Genomic DNA, 18,836 nt, shown 5'->3' on the forward strand with positions numbered 1-18,836 from the left:
TCTTATTACAAAGACTGAAAATCACAATGAAGATGGTTTCAGTTTGAGTTTATCTTGTCATCATATATTTATGTGGTCATTCAGTAAGTGTCACTCATTTTATCTCGGCTACACACACCATGCTGGTCATTTACAGTAGTAGGAGAGAGGCAACACCTGTTAACTGAATTAAAGCTAATATATGCCTAACTGGATCTAATTTTCCCAAAGACGCAGATTTATTTGTTTTGCTGTCAGTGTAAAAAAAAAAATGCTCACATCACCATGAAGGCTGCCAGAGACTGTGATTGTTCCTTTTTTTTTTTTTTTTTTAATCAAGTCTTCATTTATTTAAAAGATTAGAAACAAAATCACACCATAGCAACCACTTTAAATGCAGGAAAAATATACTTGGAACTTAATTGCTTCAGGTATGTTGATTTTAAATATAGAAATATTACAGTTACCATTTGCAAAAGTTTTCTCTTTCGTAAACACACTTCTGTAAATTGTAAGAATCCAAACTGCACTAAAATTGGTCCAAAATTCTTTGACTTTGAATGATTTTTAGCGGCCGGGCTGTTTGTATGACTGCTGCGTTCACACAGAAGATTCAACCGCGAGGTAATGAAGAGAACAAAACGCTGTCTGGTTTCGACTGGTTCTGTTGAAAAGTAGAAGTAAATAAAGGTGTCGGACATGTCTCTTGTTTTAAGTGAACTTTTGCAAAGTAGTTACTAACTGGAGCTCAGTTTCCTCTACTCTGACACAGAGTGCTGCTGTGTGCCGGTGTATGCAGACACGGACCAAACCATTGTGATGCAGGTGAGGGGGGATGATGCAATATTTTTTAAAGCTATAAATGCATTGTGTTGCGTTTATAATAGGTACAAGTGCTTTCAGTTTTTATTATTATATAGTTTAAAATTGTATGGTTTCCTCAAATGATATATTGGGGGGACAATTCCCAGTTTTTCCCTTCCGTGATTTCCGCCTATAACACAAGGTCACAGTGACCTTGGCCTCTGACCACCAAATTCTAATCAGTTCATCCTTGATTCCAAGTGGATGTTTGTGCCAAATTTGAAGAAATTTCCTCAGGGCGTTCTTGAGATATTACATTCATGAGAATGGGAACGATGGATGGAAAACCTAAAAAGACTGTGCCACAGCCACGGCTATCGCCCGCACAGAAGCATAGAAAAAGATAAATCAATTTATGATATAAAATATAAACGTGGCACAAAAAGAGATGGAGAGTCCTCGGGCTGTTGGCAGAAGCAGTGTGCTGTGATTACTCCAAGCAGCATGTATGGTTAAAAATATATTTGAATATATTTCTGCCCCATTTTCAGTGGTAGTCTGAAGTCCCTACATTTATTGCAAGTTGCTTTTTAGATGTAAAATTCAGAGGGTCTGAAAAGTCCTAAATCTAGAGAGAAATTTGCCAAGTTGGCGACACGGCGCGCACTGCTGTAAACCAAAGGGGTGCGCTGGATTTTTAACACAAGACAAAACAAGTGTGTCGCTGCAAAACAGAATGCTGCACAACTAGCGTTTTTTTTGCGTTTTATCTTGCTTTGAAAAATTGTTGGAAGCTAAAATCTTAATTAAAAATAAAATGTGATTAATCGCCCAGCCCTACACAACTATATTTTCTTTTTTACTTCTTTTTCAAATTTATTCATTTTCGTTTTCACACATATACATTTTGAACATGTAAAAACTTTTACTGGCTCTATTTGATGGCTATCTTGGCAAAAGGCCTTAAAGAGTTAAATTCTTTACATACAGCACAATGTTAAACGTGGGTTTACAAGTAAGGTGCCGCTGCAGTATTGGCAGCTTGTTTACTTCCACCTACAGTAAGCATCTATCTATAAAATGACAGAAAACAGTTTTTGTTTTGTCACAGAGTCAAAACCCAAAGATTTCCATTTCATTACACAGAAGACAGGTAGAATTTTCTGACATCTGAGGAGCTGACACTGGAGAATGTTCAGCATAACTGCTTGAAAAATGATGCAAATGATTAATAATCAAACAACATCAACTTTAGATTTCAGCTCTACGAGGACATTTTCCAGTGATGAATGCAGTTTGAAAAGCCACCCTGATGCTGCTGCTATGTTTGAGTATGCTAAGCATGCTAATACGACTCAGGGCTTGAGGGTCCCTGTTTGTTCTTTTCTTGCATGTGATTATCAGCTAACTTCTAGTCATGAAGAAATGTAGGCAGAATCTGGCTCTCTGATTATTGTCAATCAGCAGCGGCAACATTTAGAATTGAAGCTGCCAAAACAACTGTCAACTCCAATGTACTTCCTGACATTATGATAAACATCAAATAAAAAAAGCAGAGGGATGAATTTGAAAATATTCCACAGACATGTTGCAGCTGCCCCGTAGCTCAAAAATTTTAACCAACATTATTGATGTCTCTGAAAAACTGATGTTTTTATGTATTTTCTTCTGAAGCCAAATACCTTGTATTCCACTTTCAGTAAGCTTTCAGACTTCTCTTGGGCAAGAGAACCAACTGAATATTACATGAAAAGAGAAAGAGAGAAGAGAAAGATGCTTTAATGCTGCTCATTTGCAATGTACAACTTTTTTTTTTAGCAGCGCTGTGATGGTCACTGTGTAGCTCTTAGATGTAAATCGCTCAAACTCACCCGAGTTCAAAGGCAGCCCATCTCTGCCTTTGAGACATATTAAGTGGAATTTTCTAGATTTGGAAAGAAGAGTTGAGCTCAGTGACACAACACAAGGTCTCCATCAGAGCTACAACAGGCTGGTCTTACACTGAAACCTTGGTCTCCATCTCAGTTTTCTTGACAATGTAAAGTCTTTACAAACTCTCCCAGGCATGGCAGTGTTATTCTGGGACGTACTAATCTTACAATCAGCCCGCTCCCGATCTGTTTTGGGATTATGATTTTGTCTGTTCTGCTGCAGGCTGATCAATAAGGTAATAGAAATGATGCCATAAAAGAGGAACTGGCTGCTGCGGCGATGTGTACCTCATCCTTTCCTTTGTTATGGCTGTGCTTTGCTACGCTATCCTTCGGCCTATCAACAGCCTTATGGGGCCCATTCATAATGCACGCACAGGGGACTGTAACGACTCCATAAAGCCGAGATCCTCCATCTCTGCTCCAGAATGGTGTATTGATTGGGCCCTGGTAAGGGTGAGGGAAGGGCAGCTGGGTGGAGGCGCAAGGCGCGCGTGCACAGACGCACACATGCGCACAGACACGAACACACTCCCTAATCTACTTCAGATCAGTGCTCATGTCCTCTTGGCCCCGGCCACAGCTGCTGTCAGCTCATGATTTAGCTCCAGTGTTAATGAAGAAGCGGGGTAATTCCACTGAAGTGGAGTGAGGATACACACAAAAACAAGGTGCTCACGGAGCTTCGCAGAGGAGACTGGCTCAAACACACACACAAAAATGACATTTGTGCAGATACACGCATGCAGCTGCACAGACAGAGTCATATGCAGTCCATACATTATTTACTAACTACAGATCAATGTAACAATTGTGAGTAAATATTGATGAGAAAATTATGAGTGACAGACCTAATGAAACAAGAGATGGACCTCGTAGTGATAATTATTAGGGAGCAACATGACTCTGACCTCCATATTACAATGACTGAGATGTGACCAGTATTAAAGGGTTAGGTGACTCAATCACAAATAAAATATCTTTTTAATTTTGCCTATTTCCAGAGTAGGCATTCAGATAGCTCTGTTTTGATGTGGTGAGTTATTTGAATGTTCACTATTGATGCTTTTTTCCCAACCCACTATACTGGAAGTGTTGGAATTTTGTTTGTGTTGTCTCAAACATTATATCTCAAAAACATATTACCAGAAAAAAAACAGATGTATTACTGAAGACAATCTTAACCGTTAACTCTTTTAAATAGGAAATATATCTTGCTGAAGATAGTCGTCTACAGCAAAGTTTGTGGGTTACCCCGAGGGGGGGAATTTTTATAGAACTCACTTGTTTAAATGTTATTAAGGCTTAAAGTGAGGTAGAATTAAGGATGGGCTGCCCTCGCTCCTCCAGAGCATCGGCCTCTTGCCCAAATATGCTCACTTCTGCCTCCAAAAAACCAACATGGCGATGGCCGTAATGCCAAATTTAAGGCTTCAAACCAAAGTCTACAAACCAATGGGTGACATCATGGTAGCTACATCCATTATTTTCACAGTCTTTCAGTAACCCTTTAGAAAACAACAACAGTGACACACTAACCCAATCAAACTACTGATCGAGGTGGTGGACCAGCGGCTCCTGTGTTCAGGGAGGTTAAATTACAGTTTTAGTCAATGGAGTCTGGCTTTGAAGAGCTTAGATGCATAGATGATTAGTTCAGTTCCCTGTTAGAAGAAGCTTTCTGTTCGGGAAGTACTGAGCATATAATTGGATAAATGAATTTGGATTATACTGCATGATTTGTTTGAGAGTTTGTAAACAGACGTTTTGATATGATTTTGACGTTGTTGAACGTGGACCCCGATGACTTCAATTCATCAAGAATTTTCTCTGTTTTTGGATCCTTCATTCATTGATTTGATGTAATAGGTGGAGGAGGTGGTGAGGAGGTGAGTAACTGATATACCAATGGTCATTTCGGGGGTGAAGTTTTAAATTTATTGATATTTTAAATTTTGGCATGTACTGCTAAAGGGCTGTGTTGGAGAATAATATGCTGTTTGTGATTTGGGTGAAATGTCCCTTTAATGTAACAAAAAAGAAGGAGTGCTGCAGACCTTGCTCAGGCAGGCAGCTTCAGCTGTGCCACATAATCCACTATTCATTGCGACACATACAGTACCCTGTCAGACACACACACAGTGAGGTGCTCCATTCAGTCTGTCACATGAACTTGCTGCTGCCCTCCCTGCAAAGGCTGCCGCTGCCACACTGCTCAAAATATCAACATCTGCCTGTACAGCTACAACCCTCCCTCCACCCCCACCACAGCACTATGATGTAGTGCCTAATTGTAAGGTTCCACATGGGGAGCTAGTTCGCCTCCTTCACTTCCTTCTGTCTCATTTTGCGTGTTAAGATATACGCATTGCAGCGAGTGACAAGTCAGCGCCTTGCCAGGAAATATCACCTACTTATTTATAGACTTTTTTTTCTCAATAAATCTGTCTCACAAGTTGTCAGACTGAAATAGAACAGTTGAACATGGCGCCGTATGCACTGCACTTAAAGATAAGATTAACTGCACTCTCTGTACTTATCAGCAGGTGCTTTAATTCAAAACCAGAGATATGTTTGTTCTCAAACCAATCAGTTAATTTCCCTCCTTTTCTGAGGCCACTTCCAAACCACTGATCCCTGTCATATATTCAAATATACACAAGTGCTCTTATCTGCAGGCCTTGTTGCCTTTCACTCCACCACAGCGCCCCTCCTCCCTTCCACATCCAGCGTCCAGGACCTTGACTGGCTCAGCACTAATCTTCAAGTTCATAAGCTCATCGACTTCAACTCTCCCGTGTTGTTGTTTGAATACTAAATCTAAATCAGTTGAGCCGGTGCCAGAGTTCACACCAAAATTTGGAATTAATTTAATCTCATGTTTGTCTTGGTTGACAGACTGTGGGCCCTCGGCAAATCTCACTATGCTTTTATTCTGACAAAGTGAATGGTAGAAAGGTTTGCTGCCAGACATGCTATCGACTTCAGAGCATCGATACGACTGGATTCATAACACGACACAACACAACACAACACAACACATTGTTGTGTTTTCAGCCTATCCAGCATCAACTAACCATGCAGTGATGAAGTCTTCAATCGTTCACCTGATAGAGTATTGCAAGACTATGTCTTTTGGCTTATATCACAACCAGTACTCCCGAGCTGCAGAAGTGGTTTGTAGGTTTTAGTTTCTGTTCACTGCCGTTATTTTACTATTCATCTTTAGGTACTAAAGCGCTACTTTTTCGTAGTTACTTTTTATGCATGAACTGAACAAAACTAGGTAATAAAAAGTGCAGTTTTTGTTTTTATCCAATGCCGTTTAACCAACAATTATTTTGAGACATCAATAAAGAGATAACTCTAACTCCAATGTTACCTGTAACATTACTGAATGTAAAACTAGCTATAACCAGTTACATACACTGAAAAACATACACTGATTTAAGACTTTTTTATGCACTTAATAGATATACTTCTAGATATGCTAATTTTGGTCGCAAATGTATTTAAAATCAGTGTTTGTGAGGGCTTCTCCTTTTCTAACCTAATTCATCCACCTGACGGGTGTGACGTATCAAGATGATTCAACAGCATCATTACTACACAAGTGCCTTGGGATGGTCACGATAAAAGGACACTCTAAATCAGGGGTGTCAAACATACAGCCCGGGGGCCAGAATCGGCCTGCAAAAGGGTCCAATCCAACCCACTGGATTATTTTGCACACCTAATGTTGAAGCACATGTGAAGGCTGAATGGTTTCAAGAGAAATTTAAACAGTGAGAAGATACTGCACATAAAATACTCTCTCTACAACAATGAATACTTCCTGTGGTCAGATATGAAGATATTAAACATTGAGCAACATATTGTCGACCAGCAGCTTTAGTCCAAAAGAATCTGTATGAGACTAAACAATATGGGTGGAAACCTGCTGCTGAGGCACTGTACTAAACTTCAGACTGTAAATGGTTTGTAAGGCAGGTGATGACTTAACCATCGTCTTCAACTGCTTCCACTTTGGTGGAAAATTATGATAAAAATTTACATGTAATGAAAGTGAGTAAATGTGGAAAAACTGAGTCATACTGTTGAATTTGCATATAATTTTTCTTAGGATATCACAGGCTATTTGTTTTGTAAATAGAGTAACAATTTCATAATGTGCTTCTTTAGACTAAAAAAAATGTGAAGGAATTTTTACTTTTAGGTTATTATGCAGTGGTTTTACAGGTCCGGCCCACATGAGATCAAATTGGGCTGTTTGTGGTCCATGAACTGAAATCACTTTGACACCCCTGATCTAACATATACAGTTTGATCACACAACACAAAGCCACAGATGCTGCAAGTTTTGAGGGAGCGTGCCATTGGCATGCTGACTGCAGGAACGTCCACCAGAGCTGTTGCCTGTGAACTGGCTGGATGTACTGCCAAATTCACAGGAATGACATTCAAGGTTCAAGGGTAACAGCTCTGGTGGACGTTCCTGCAGTCAGCATGCGACTGGCACGCTCCCTCAAACTGCACATTTCAGAGTGTCCTTTTATTGTGACCATCCCAAGGCACCTGTGTGTTAATGATGTTATTGAATCATCTTGATATGTCACACCTGTCAGGTGGATGGATTATCTTGGAAAAGAGAAGCGCTAACATGAATTTTAACGATTTTGTTACCACAATTTGAAAGAAATATTTCTATTGAGTTCATAAAAAAAGTCTTAGATCTTTAATTTAAACCTGTGAAAAATGGGAGTAAAATCAAAAGTGCTGCATTTAAATTTTTGTTCAGTATATTTAAGATTGACTGCAGATATAATATGAAAACAAAATGTATTTATAAAACTGCAAATTGTCAATTTCATATTCCAGTATATGTACAATAACTTAAAAAAAAGAGTGTTGAGGTGCTTGTGGGCAGATTTTGTTTCCTTTGGGAAATGCCAGTTGAGTGGATTTGCCCAGTTCCCAGTCTTGCATGCATAAGATATTTATATTTAGAGAATAATATTGATTTTCTCATCTAACTCGAGGAAAGAAAGCAAAAAAAAGTATATTTCCTTAAGTGTTAGACTACTTCTTGAACAGGAACAAACTTAGACAAAAAAATAAGATTCAGACACATGTTTTTCTTCATCAGGCACTTTTGACACTGCAGGAAAACAAAAACGTTATGCAATGAAAGCAGCCAACTTTGTTACATGAGTTTCTTGATTTTTTGGCAATGCAGTAAATTATATAATTAGGTCACTATTGTGTGATGAGGAGAGCAAGCACAGATTATCCACCGTGTCGACCGGGCTGGCGCCCAGGGGCCTCCAAAAACTCACCAACTGTGGCCTCATCCTGTTTGTTTGTTTTTTTTAAATTGAATAAATTAATTGATTGTGTGTGTGTGTGTGTGTGTGTGTGTGTGTGTGTGTGTGTGTGTGTGTGTGTTGTAATAGGAACCAATGATTGCAGAGTTATTTCATTTGCAAATGAGAAAAATCTTGTAATTGACTTTCTGGCTGTGTCTGACGATGAGTCAGGTGTCTGTCCGAACTGAGATTGCAAGGGTGTTAATGTTCGACCAGAGGTTCCCAACTGGTGGGTCACGGTCAAAAAGTAGGTCGTAGGTCCATGCTTAATGGACCGCAAGTGATTCGCGAACATTCAAGTTTCTAAAAAACACACTTCATTTTTGAAGTACGGTGAATTTCCGGTACAAGCTTTTATTTTGAAGTGCTGTTTCCTGCTGCAGATTGAGAAACTAACACAGAGCTACTTAACAGAGACACCAAACTAGCTCGACGACCTGAATATATTAAATTTTGTGGACCTTTAACTAATGACTAAGGAGAAATCCAGACCCTGTGGCTGGACCAGTTCGGAGCCACTGTGTTAGACTGACGTTACCTTAGCTGAGACAGAATAGATGACATTAAAGTTCGCTGCTAACTAACAAACATGGATAGAAATTGTGGAGTAGTGGTGCAGCAAAGCTATAGGCTAAAAAAGAAAAGCATAGCAGAGACTTTGCACTTCGGTAAAACACACCATCTATCTTGATTTTTCCCAAATGTCTTGCATAAAGCAGGCCTCCTCTCATAAAACACACATTATGGACTCTCCTAATTAAATGTATATATTTAACGTATATATTCTCGTCTCTAAGGTGTTGTGTTTTTACAATAACAAGTAGTTAAGAGTGGTTGTTTTGGGGAAAGCTCTAAGATTTTGTGCCCAGGGGCCCCTGCATTCTTAATCTGTGCTTGAAGGAGAGTGGTATTAAAACAGTATGTGTTTGATTTTCATCTCCTAAGTAGCATGGTTAGTCACATCTATTTCATCTGTTTAAAGGAAAGGTTGCACAGTGAATGCAAAGAAAGGCCTCAAAGAATGAAAGGTTATGACCTATTGTCTTTGTTTCTTTGATTATGTAATGATAGGTTTATATATTTGTGCATAAGGTGTCACCTGAAGACAAATCCTGTAAACAAACCAGCATCAGAGTTTGGCCTATAGGAGGGCTGAGGGTGGAAGGTGAAGGCATCCCATTAAAGTCTGAGGTTTGTCCCCATCCATCACTGTTTGGCCCTCTGAGGGGACATTAAAAAAAAGTAAAATAATTAAAAAGGACAGGGTGACATTTGCATTTGTATCGGAGGGGAAAACAGGCGTCGCCTGAATATACTGTGGTGACTAAGACGAAACTGATGACGACAATGTTCCTCTCAAATGCCAAATGTTGGTCTCTTGCCCTCTCTCCTCTTGTTCACACTTACTCATCATTCTCTTGATCTCCGTTCATCTCAGTGTTTTTCTGCCTGTCTCCCACCTGCTGACATTCACCTCATCTGCACCTGTCCTCTCCGACCTCCTGTCACTCCCTTTGTTTTCCCCAAACTCACACCTTCTACTCTTGAATACATCTCTGCTCGTTACTCATCATCTTCCTGTCCTTCCAACTCCTGCATGCAGCTCCTCCTCTCTCAGCAGACAGCGCATGACAGCGCATGCCCCAGCCACCCCCACAGTCTGACACAAGTTGCCACTGCACAGCTCCAGTGCCGACACGGGTGCCCTGTGACACCGGAAGGAGGGGCTGGATGGCGTGAGAGGGGAGGGTGGGGGCTGCAGAAGGCGCTGCAAACATCAGGCTGACCGGAGAGTGAGCTGGGGCGGCTGCCCACTGGCCTGCAGTCACGTGATGCGCAGCAGCCCACATGGCAAAACACGCGCATAAGAGGGACGTGTGTGTGTGTGTGTGTGTGTGTGTTGTGTATGGATGACATCCCATGTAGCCTTCAGGGGCAGATGAGTGCAGTGGAGACTGAACGAGAAAGGGGTTGTGATGGCAGCACGCGGCATCTCTTTTGTTGTCAGACAGAAGAGAAAGGGAGGCATTCACTCGCCACAGCAACACATGCCTCCATCAGCTTATTCATCAGCTCCAAGTGATGCACTTTTTTTTATCTCATAGCAAACAGAGACCAAAACGAACCAACATTCCTGCGTCTGTAGCATTTGAAGCACTCCAGCCAGACATTAAACACACACAGTCAGACAGAAATACTGACGCACTGTGATCTGAGCAATGGCCAAACACAACTGAATCATTCCCTCATCTGGGGATACTGAATCCAAAGGAAGAGGTGGAGGGGGCAGGAAGAAATAAATATGGAGTATGAGAGCGAAAGAGAGGCAGTGAGACAAACAGATGATGCACAGGGAGTGCATGTAGGTGAAAGAAAAGATTTAAATACATGTAACACAGCTCGCAGAAACGCTTCAAGTTGGGCCTCATGGAATGGTAAGGGAGATGAATGAATAGAAAAATGAGGGGGAGATCACGCAGCCGGTCGTGAGCAGTTTGCATAGTCCTGGGTAGCAGCTGGCATCACGCCTGCTTAATGGAGCAACGTATGATGAACAGTTGAGGATCGCACAATACTACCACTACCCAACCACATGGTGAATCACCGCCATGATTCTGTCCACCAAACGCTCCCTCTCAAGGGCCAACTCATGCTGAGTCACAATTGTTGGGATAATAATGGAAGCACATGGAGGATATGACTGCCTCTGCACCGCAACGCATAATGACACACGCAAACTCTTTACGTTAATGCATTTGCCTCCTCAAAGGGATTGTTCAGATCTTTTGAAGTGGGCTTGAATGAGATACTTTTTCATAGTCAGTTTAATATATACAGTAAGTGTCAGTCAACACGCCCCCAGTTTGGAGAAGCAGGTAGGAGTACTGACACTGCAGCTAAAAGTACTGCTGTGGACGGGGGCAGCAACAAAACATTTTTAGCCACCATAAAAAAATCAATATCAGTTTATATTGAGAATATTTCTAATCGTTTTACCTTGCGGAGGCAGCCCTCTCTAACAGAGAAGCCATCAATTGCTTCAGCTCCCCAGCCTTGCTCTCGTCAAAGTCACCAGACCCCATTGAGAAAAACAGTAATTCTCCATCGCTGAACACAGGAGCTGCTGGTCGACCGCTGCCTCGATCAGTTAGTTAGTTTGTGTTATTGTGTGATTGTGGTGAATCTGAACTAACCATTTAAAATGCCAAAGTCACACAATACCACAAACAAACTAAGTGATCGAGGCAGCGGTAGACCAGCAGCCCCTGTGCTCTCCAAAGTTAAATTAGTGTTTTTCTCAATGGAGTTTGGGTTTGAGAGAGCAATATAACCACTTCAGTTCCTATCTGAAATTGCTGTCTGATGGCAATTTAAAGTTGTGAAAATATTCTAAAGAGGCGCACACATAAACTGATATTGATTTTTTTGGGTGGTTCAATATGTTTTGTTGCCGACCGCATCCACAGCAGTACATTGCTTACGCCGGATTTCCACTGGATGCGTGTCCGTTGTGGAACGGCAGCGCTGGTTATCCGTCAATACCCACCGGCTGAGTTTGCTGTGCGGAGCGGTGCAGCTCCGCCCGAAGACATCTCGGTGCACTGCCATGATTAATATCTCCTCATCCATGGTGTCAAAGGGGTGAAATGACGTCTGAAAACCTCCGAACTGTTGACTTCAGGCCTGCCTCTGCCCATTATGTAGTTTTCAAGGTGTAGTGCAGGGAAATATGATCCACTGTGAACACTGTGTATTTTATTTTGAAAATTAACCGGATGTTTTATTTTGTTTCTGTGCACGACTTCCTGCCCTGCACGATCTGCTCTGTGCTGAATTGCTGCGTAGTGCTCCGGTGTCCGGCAAAAACAGAAGTCCTGCGTATCTGTTGCGGAGGGCTCCGGAGTGCCGGAACTGAGACGGAGCCGGAACGCAGCACAGCTGCAGCCGGTGGAAACACACACATTGACTAGAATTGAATCCTATCGGCTCCGCTGCTGTGCCAGAGCGAAGACGTAACCAACACGCATCTGGTGGAAATAGGCCGTTAGCTTCCGTGTTGGTACTCCTGCCTGCTTCTCCAAACTGGGGGTGTGATTTAGATAAGACTATTTTCACCACTTTACCTTGCCATCAGAAAGCGACTTCCAATGCCAAACTAAATCCGTTATATTGCCCTCTTCAAAGCACGACTCCATTCAAGAACAGTAAATTAACATCAGTGAACACAGGAGCCACCTGTCTACCGCTGCCTTCATCAGTTAGCTTGTTAGCTTGAAGCCATTAACTGCTTCTCCATCGAAAAGGGCTGTCTGGTAGGGTAAGTGGTGAAAATATTCTCAATATAGCGTACACTTACACTGATGTTGATTTTTTAAGGTGGCTAAAATACATTTTTGTTGATGACCCTGTTCACAGTAGTACATTGCTCAGCTCCCATGTCAGTACTCCAGCCTGCTTCTCCAAACTGGGGGCATCCTGACTCACATCTACTGTAGATAATACACTGATTTTGGATAAGAACCGCATACAGGCCCCCTTAAAAAGACACAAACTATCTGTTCGAAGCTGCTCAAATTAATATTTTTATATCAACAATGGTCATTTGTAGTGAATTACTGGACAATTACAACCTGACTCTGTAGTCCCCCTGAGCACCACAGAGTATTTTAGCTGCTTTCAGCTCGTTATTTTGGTTTTCTAGCGTGCAAATATGTCCTCTCAGTTCAGTCTCAAAGCTCTCATCAACCTCATCTCCAGCTCAGTGGGCAGCTATTTTCAGACAAGAAGCTTTTCTTTTCCCGAGACAAAAAAAAGTTAGTGACTTGCTGATGAATATAGTAAAAGATTTAGTAGCTAGAGGCTGGTGGGGACCAAAAACAGAGCCAAAAGAAGAGCAAATATTGGACTTACATTTGGCAGGTAACCAGAAACATGAAAACTTGAGTGCAGGTAGATGCTGGTGCAGTATCACAAGCCAGCATCATAAAATTTGCAACAAGAGCTAGACAAAAGCTGCACAGTATATTAGATTTATTCTCCTTATAATCACATTGGGTGTGTCGCCCACACTGGAGGATGAGTGAGAAGTCTCAGGAGAGGATTAGTTCAGCCCTTGTGTGGGAATTTACTGCATCACCATGTGCATTAACATACAGAGCAGTGATGTGTCCAAACAGCTTACTTCACCCTGCTAGTGTGTTTAGAATGGAATAAAACAACCTATAGGCAAATCAAACACAAACAATTATGCCCAACAGTTTATACAATTCAAATGAATGACTAATTACTACGGTAAATACTGATGCAACTACTGGCTTCAGGAAAAAAGACGATTTCAAGGCTATCAAGAACTGTGAATCAACAAATCCTCCCACGTTGCAACAGCACAAACATAAATACACAAATGGCTTGAAACACAATATCACAGCAAAGAGTGTCTCATTTTGGGACGTTTAGAGCTCAACTGTACTCTGAGCAAACTGGGCCAGTTGTCCTATGACTAAAGAAAGCTAGGATGTTAGGGATCACGGGTGCATCTGAGTGAGATCAGGACATGTTATCTATTTATTTACGGAGCCTCAGGCAACAGTACAGTCATGGCTGGGTCAGTGCTAGAAATGTATGTACTGTATTTGTGTCTGTGAGAGTGTGACAGCAGTTTGAGGGTGGACCAGAGATGCATTAGCCAATGTGGTAATGACTGGGGGAACAGCAGTCTGAGCCACTCAGTCGAAACATAAAACAATGCAGACAAGGTGACTTTGTCTTAGCCCAAACATGGCTGCTTGTGTGTATGTGTGTGTGTGTGTGTGTGTGTGTGTGTGTGTGTGTGTGTGTGTGTATTTGTGTGTACGCACCCTCTAAACAAGGAAAAGTGGTCTGATGGAAGCTAACTTGGCTAAATGAAAGGCGTGTTGGAAGGTGCTCGACTGAGCTTGGCAGCACATCACAAGACTAACTGGCTCTTGTCAAAAATGAGAAGGTTGTGATGGAAGGGAAAAACAGCCAGGACACGAGGGTGGAGGAGGGCCAGGCTGAGACACGTTGGCATAATAATGTCCCTGTAGTGGAAGGTAAAAATATTACGAAGCATGTTGAGATGTCACGCAAATGTAAGTTCTGAAGACGTGACCCATCAGCTGGGTCAAAGCTGGTTTTATATGCAGGTGTAAATACATTTCATAGTATGATTACCTGGGCTAAAATCATCACAGTACCCAATGATGTTTTGACTGTGAAATAAAATAAAAATGATAATTGTCTGAAGGAGTTTTAGTGTTAGAGGTGGGAATAACTACAATGACTTTGCTAATTTAAATGTTTTAGTTCATTTCAGCACAAAGATTCATAGTCACTGACTGTGATTCTGTTCATTCTTCTATTCTACATGATCAAACCACTGTTTAAAGGTCTAGTGCAGGGGTAGGCAACCTGCGGCTCCAGCGCCAAAGGTAGATCGTTAGCCCCTGTTCAGACAAATGACAGTTATTTTTTTGACATTTTAATTTTCCTTTATCATTTTTGTGGGGCTAAAGTGACTCTTACATTTGCCAATTGTAAAAATGTGTAGCATGGACTGGTGGCTGGAGAGGTGCCAGTTCACCTCCTGGGCACTGCCGAGGTGCCCTTGAGGAAGGCACCGAACCCAACCCACCGCCTGTCCATGGGCAGCCCCCTCACTCTGACATCTCTTCACTTAGTGCATGTATAGTTGGATGATTATGAAAAGCTTTAACTATGTGTCAGGAAGGGAACCTTTTTTGTTGCAGATTTTGTTTGCAAGGCCTGGGAGAGAAGACAGAATATTTTGTTCAAGAATGAGCTGTTATAGTATGTTTGTTTCTTTTTGTTGTTTTGAAATGAACTGAATTGTTATGAATTATCTGTGAATGCTGCAACTATCTTTTTTGGTGTCTTATAAACCCTAGACTCACAAGTCAGTCTTTAGACGCTTTGCTTAACTAAAGACTGATGTCTTTCTCCCTGATTTTGTGTTGAGATGGGCAGATACAATTTCAGAGTTTAAAAAAACTCCCTGCGTTGCAGAACCAATAGTAAATCCGCAGGGCGGTTCTTCGGTGGCTTGCTGAACTCTTGTGCTCGTAAACATTGTCCGACTGCGTTTAAAGTTTTAAACAAAGTCGCTGTAAGTCCTTCATTTCCACAATCTTGTGGACTGAGCACATGTTTGATAAAACGGAGTTAAATCTCTCGGCATCCATCTTCAAGCTCTCTGTGTGTTTGTTTCCTTGCGGACGAGAAAAGGGGGAGCACACATTTCCGGGAGGGCGTGTCCTTTTCAAAAATGCAAGAGGCATTGCTTTGTTGCCGGCCGTTTTCTCCGGTGTGTTAAACACACTTTAGAAAGGAGTGTCCCCAGACTATCAGAAGGCGGAGATCTCTGATTGTCTGGTGGCGAGACTATATAAAGCCATGAGGGCTGGGCACTTTTAGGTGCATGACACAGGAATAAAATAAACTAAACTAAAACTAAACTATAGGTCCTGTTTGTGCATGTGTTTATTTTGGACCTGTGTGTAACTGACAATGGAGTGAAAAAATTTAATTTAATAAAGTATATAAATTTTTTTTTTAAAATTGTCAACTAAAATGTGCGTAACGCATCTAAGGCCTTTTCCTCTAAAATTTCCCAAACCCCAAAAGCGGTGGCTTGTATTCAGTCTCCCTAGTGAGGCTGGATATAGATTCCAAATCCAAATCAAGGCAAAGTCTTGGAGGAAATAAGTTGCAAAGTTAAAGTACCAAATAATCATCAGTAGTCCACTGCACAGTAGCCACACAGTGGTAAAACATATTAATGAATGTTCAATTAGATCTACTAGAAATACTTCTTTATAAGGCTCAAATATTTCTTGCGGCTTCAGATTCAATTGACTTGACTTAACTGTGTAGGATTTAGTGGCACCTACTGGTGAGGTTGCAGAACTGAACCCTCTCCTATGTGCCAGGCATGTAGGGGCTCGAAAACCAGGCGGCCCTATCTAAAGCCAGTGTTTGGTTTGTCCATTCTGGGCTACTGTAGAAACAACATGGCAGACTCCATGGGGGAGGACCGCTTTTGAAAGTAGCTGTAAACAGCTCATTTTAAGATGATAAAAACGCAAATATTCTTATTTTCAGGTCATTATACACTAAAGAAAACAGTTATGAATATTATATTCCACTTCTCCCAACAGACACCCCTAAACCCCACACACTGTATCTGTAAATGCACTTGGTAAATTCAGCAGTTAGTTAATGCAGCACTGTTTATACTGCTGTATCATTCAGTGTTCAATCGTCCAACTTTGTTTCACTCAGTACAAAACTAGGCTTGTAAAAGCACTGTTTATAGGACTAATAACTTACCAGCCAATTATCCAAGACAGAATTATGACTTGATGATTTTAGCTTTTGCTGTCTTTTAAAAAGATTTTAGAGCAGGTATGCACAATTTTTACATATAAATGAACATCTGTTATATTCAAGCCCTCGCCAAATGAAACCCCACAATGATGATTAAGCCTATCTACTCCAAGGAAAGCTTTTACATTTCTCAGTATTCAGGAGGTTTTAGATTCTGGGGCGGATTTCCTGTGTAGGCGCACCAGAAGTGATGCGTTTTATGTCAGCCGCAATGAAAGGGGGGAGAGATTTATTTATTAGATTTGTTTTGTTTCCATTGTTCTTTTCTATTTGGCACTGCCTTTGGTTTTGTTTTATCAATGCCTCATCTGAATGTCCCTGGATTCTGATGTATTCTTGCTATACTATGTATGCTGACAGTTTGAAATAAAGATTTTTTTATTATTTTTTAATAGGGAAGACGGCTATGGCGGAAACTATGGTGGAAAATCCAAAGAAGCGTCAAAGAGTGGATGCACCACATAAAAATGAAGCTCCATGTTCAGAGGAACGTCAAAATATTTAGAAGAGAGTGCTCCCAGGGGTCGGGGAGGTGCAGCGAGCTCACCTGTAGGCAGATGTCATAGGCATGTGTCAACAGTTTTTATGTAATTCCTCTCACTGCCAGCGGGTGGAGACAAAAGCTCCGCACTCTAGCTTTAACGAGAAACTTACGCGCAGTATGTCACAGGACTGTTTTGTCATCTGCTGTTTCGAAGGCCAGAAATAAACTGCGATGCTCAAATGTAAATGTATTTATTAGTGCTGCATCCCTGTGAGTTTGTGTCAGAGTTGACACACGGAGCTGAAATGCCATGAAAATTAAACTGTGAACAAAAGATGCTCCATTTCCAGGGTTGAAGACAAATATTTTGCATGTAGCATTTGTTGCAGCAAAATTAAACTTCTTACAGATGTAAGTCAAAATGGTTTCACATTTTTGGGGACTGCTGTGAGCGTCAAATATTATCAGGTAGTGGTAAGGCGAGGTGTTGACAGTGAAGCTACTTTGTACATGAAGTGCTCTCTAACTTACGTCAGGAAAGATTCTTAGTCATGGTAATCATAAGTGCTATATCGTAGGCAACTGGACTTGCTTGCATTTCACCTACAATGCAATCCTGGTATCCCTCCCTAGACAACTTATCACCCATTCACACCTGGTCCCATCTAACCCTAACGACTCACATGACGGCTGGGTGGGTCAACGACTCAAATGTGACTTTAACGACTCTGAAACTAAGAGCTCACATGTGACCTTAACGACTCTGTAAGGGTCTGTTGCAAGGGACTGAAGAAGCTTCTTGGATGGGAGACGAAACGTCTTCAAGACAATGGGACGTTTCCTGGTTAAATATAGTTTAAATTAGAAAATATTAATAATAAATAAAAATAAATAATATAGGGTGTCAGGTGTGAGCATTGATAAATGAAACAGAAGACATTTCTTTGGTTGATATCTGATCCAACCTAGACGCTGTAGGAATTATATAATAATAAAAAACATGGTGGATCGATTCATTTTCACAGTGTTGGATTTCTCAGTTTCATACGATCCGTCTTTTCTTCAGTACAGAGGAGCTGCATTACTTTTCACCTGTGTTTTTGATACATGGTGGATGCAGCTAATTGCTATTCATGTTTTCAGCTTGTAGTGCTTCAGCAGCCTCTGCCAGGGCCTTTGATCCTGGCCCATTATGAAATGACTTCCTGCAAGGAGTTTGTCATTTCACCAAAGGTAACTGTATCGACCACAGCAGCAAACTATGGCAACAATTTTCTGGCAGTATTTCAGTCATCTAAAGCGCATTACTCCTGTAATTTAATCAGAACTGACCTTCCTTTTAACACTGTAACAGAGCTTAAAAATATCAAAACAGCAATGTGAAAACAAACTAAGTGCAGGTAGGCACAGAGAACCACAAGTACGAGCAACCAATTTATCACTCTCTAAAATACCATTCAAACAGCAGGATGAAACCACTGATAATGAGAATATGACGTGTTGTTAAAGTAAAAACAATGCTCTATACTGCAGCCCCAACACAAACTTGCACCCAGAGTCGAGTAAAAACATAATGTTGTTCCTCAGACTGCTGCTAAACTGCAGAAATCAATGTAGACTTTTTTTTACAGCTCTGAAGAGCCACTGGTCCTCCCTTTATTATCATTACTTGCTGCAGAATAAGTAATGGTGAGCAAAATGTAAATAACAGGGCACTTAATATATTTTTTCTGGCTCTACTCACAAGCTCAAAGAGCCAGCAAATACAATATAAACGTCCCGAAACAACAAGGCTTTTTCCTGTTTCATCACAGGCAAATATTTCTTTCAGATTGCTGCCCATTG

The 18,836-nt window shown here is 41.2% G+C and overlaps 1 protein-coding gene across 1 annotated transcript in view; it reads right to left on the reverse strand.

Moving 5' to 3' along the window:
* nrxn3b (neurexin 3b) overlaps positions 1-18,836 on the reverse strand; it is a 436,656-nt gene that overhangs the window by 314,082 nt on the left and 103,738 nt on the right. The gene's annotated exons all lie outside the window — the stretch shown is intronic.

Source organism: Epinephelus moara, chromosome 12 (assembly GCF_006386435.1).
Source record: "Epinephelus moara isolate mb chromosome 12, YSFRI_EMoa_1.0, whole genome shotgun sequence".
Classification (NCBI taxonomy): Eukaryota; Metazoa; Chordata; class Actinopteri; order Perciformes; family Serranidae; genus Epinephelus; species Epinephelus moara.